The sequence below is a fragment of the Mirounga leonina genome, unplaced genomic scaffold, assembly GCF_011800145.1.
Source record: "Mirounga leonina isolate KUSES-001 unplaced genomic scaffold, KU_Mleo_1.0 Mir_366, whole genome shotgun sequence".
In the NCBI taxonomy this organism is placed as follows: Eukaryota; Metazoa; Chordata; class Mammalia; order Carnivora; family Phocidae; genus Mirounga; species Mirounga leonina.
The window spans coordinates 28366327-28369596 of record NW_023270709.1 but is presented as its reverse complement, the minus strand read 5'-3'; the positions used below and the strand labels follow the sequence as shown (position 1 = coordinate 28369596).

General features: G+C 51.8%; 1 pseudogene; it reads left to right on the top strand.

Moving 5' to 3' along the window:
* Positions 1-228: 228 nt before the first annotated feature.
* LOC118027241 lies at positions 229-2235 on the top strand (annotated as a pseudogene).
* Positions 2236-3270: the final 1035 nt, after the last annotated feature.

The following is a 3270-nucleotide window of genomic DNA, read 5'->3' as shown; positions in this document are numbered from 1 at the left end:
CCCCGCCGAGCAGGGAGCCCGATGCGGGACTCGATCCCGGGACCCAGGATCATGACCTGAGCCGAAGGCAGTCGCCCAACCCACTGAGCCACCCAGGCGCCCCACTTCTCCACTTTTAGCGTAAGCTCATAAACTGAACGTATGCACGCTGCCTTGCAGAAGAGACCCGGCCAGGGGCTTCAGCTCCCCCAGCCCTGCTTGGCCACCTCAGTCGCTGAGTTCATCAGCATGCCGGCACCCAGTGAACTGTGGCATCGCACGGTAGATGGGAAGGGCTGCTCTACAGAGGGGCGGTATCTGTCATCCTACTGGCTTCTAGAAATATCCCAGAAGCAGTGTGGTAAATGAATTGGAAGGGGGCGAGAGTGGGAGCAAGAGAGAAGAGACGTGCAGCTGTCAGAGAAAGAACCAATACTGTAAGTTGGTGAATAAAGTGGTGGCTGTGGAAATGAAGAGTGTGCAATGGAATTATGTGGAGAAGGTAGATTTAACTAGACTTGAGGACTAAAGATTAGAAAGTGCTGAGCACACTGCGTGGCATATACTAAGCACTACAAGCTTTTTAAAAAAAATACAGTCAGGGCGGGGCCCCTGCGTGGCTCAGCTGGTTGAGACTCTTGATTTTGGCTCAGGTCATGATCCTGGGGTCCCGGGATCGAGTCCCGCATCGGGCTCCCTGCTCGGCGGGGGGTCTGCTTCTCCCTCTGACCCTCCCCCCTCTCATGTGCTCTCTCTCAAATAAATAAATAAAATCTTAAAAAAAAAAAAAAAAAGAAAAAGACCTGACCTGAGATCAAGAGTTGGATGCTTAACTGACTGGATGCTCAACTGACTGCCCCACAAATGTGCCATTTTAAAAGAAATGAGTTAAAAATAAGAAATGGGTAATTCTGGAGGAGGCACTGATTATGAGGGGGAAATGAGTTAATTTTTGGTGGTGTTGAGATACACTACTGGGCGATAATGGTCCGGAGCTCCAAAGCAAGACTGGGGTAAGAGAATCAGATTTAGGAGTTCTTAGGTGACAGCATCTCAGGTCTCATGCTGCTGAATGGACAAGGTTGCCCAGGATGAATGTGGAATGAGAAGAAGGCTGGGTCTCAACTTAGGGTAACCAGACATTTCTTGGCAAGCTGAAGAGGAGCCACAATGTAGACTTAAGAGTGAGCTACTTGGAGTTCGAGCGGGAGCGGAGAGCGGACCCCAGCGAGCCCTGAGCAGCCCCGCCGCCGCCGGCGGCCTGGTTACCATCACACCCCGGGGGGAGCCGCAGCTGCCGCCGCCGGCCCCAGTCACCGTCACCGCAACCACGAGCAGCGAGGCCGAGACCCAGCAGCCGCCCCCGCCCTCAGCGCGGCCGACACCAAGCCCGGCACCACGGGCGGCGGCGCAGGGGGCGGCGGCCCGGGCGGCCTCACGTCGGCGGCGCCTGCGGGCGGGGACGAGAAGGTCCTCGCAACGAAGGTTTTGGGAACAGTGAGATGGTTCAATGTAGGAAACGGATCCGGTTTCATCAACAGGAATGACACCCAGGAAGATGGATTTGTGCACCAGACTCCATGAAGAAGAAGAACCCCAGGAAGTACCTTCGCAGTGCGGGGGATGGAGAGACTGTGAGTTTGATGTGGCTGAAGGGGAAAAGGGTGCGGGGCAGCAGATGCGACAGGCCCTGGTGGCGTCCCAGTGCAAGGCAGTAAATGCGCAGCAGACCGTAACCATTAGAGACGCGGCCCACGTCGCAGGGGTCCTCCACGCAATTCCCAGCAGAATTACCGGAAGAGGGAGAGTGGGGGAAAGAACGAGGCATCGGGAAGTGCCCCCGAAGGCCAGGCCCAACCGCGCCGGCCCTCCCGCAGGCGGCGGTTCCCACTTACTACATGCGGAGACCCTATGGGCGTCGACCACAGGATCCCAGCCCTCCTGGGAGAAGTGATGCAAGGTGCTGACAACCAGGGTGCAGGAGAGCAAGGTAGACCCGTGAGACAGAGTATGTATCGCGGTTAGAGACCACGACTCCGCAGGGGTCCTGCTCGCCGAACACGGCCTGGCGAGGACGGCGATGAGGAAGATAAGGAAAATCAAGGAGACGAGACCCAAGGTCAGCAGCCACCTCGACGTCGGTACCGCCGCAACTTCAACTGCCGACGCAGACGCCCAGAAAACCCCAAACCACAAGATGGCAAAGAGACAGACGCAGCCGATCCACCAGCCGAGATTCGTCCGCTCCGAGGCTGAGCAGGGCAGGGCTGAGTAAATGCCGGCTTAGCGTCTCTACCATCGTCCGGTTTAGTCATCCAACACGGAGAAATGAGGATGAAATTCCAGCAATAGGAAATGGACAAGAGATTGGAGCCGAAGACCTTAAGTGCTTGCTTTTTGCCCACTGCCCAGATAAATAGAACCATCTGCATTATCTATGCAGCATGGGGTTTTTACTATTTTTACCTAAAGACGTCTCTTTTTGGTAATGACAAACGTGTTTTTTTTAAAAAAACCTGGTTTTTCTCAATACACCTTTAAAGGTTTTAAATTGTTTCATATCTGGTCAAGTTGAGATTTTTTTTTTTTTAAAGATTTTATTTATTTATTTGAGAGAGAGAGAATGAGAGACAGAGAGCATGAGAGGGAGGAAGGTCAGAGGGAGAAGCAGACTCCCTGCCGAGCAGGGAGCCCGATGCGGGACTCGATCCCAGGACCCTGACTGAGATCATGACCTGAGCCGAAGGCATTCGCTCAACCAACTGAGCCACCCAGGCGCCCCTCAAGTTGAGATTTTTAAGAACCTCATTTTTAATTTGTAATAAAAAGTTTACAACTGATTTTTTCAAAAAAATCAACAAACGGCAAGCACCCGTTAATAAAGGTCTTAAATAATTGTCCTTGTGTATAAAAAAAAAAAAAAAAAAAGAATGAGCTATTTGACAAGCCCTTATATAATACTTCCTGAGTGCCAGGCATTGGTCTAAGCACTTTACAGAAACCAACTCATGGAAAACAGCCAGAGGATTGTAGTTCTTATAAGACTGGGAGTGGCCAGCAGTGTTAGGTGCTGCAGGGGCATCTGGTAAGCAAAGGACTGAAAAATACTCACTGGGTTTGTGTACAAAGCAGGCCTTGGTTAATTGACTTGGGCCCCCTGACTCAAATGTGGGACACATTTGACTGACACGCACACTCTTCTTTTCTGAAACTAAAGATGCCTTTGAAAGTATCTAGCAGTTGATTTGTAAATATAACTGACTAAATCTGTGACATGCAAATTTAAGCAGG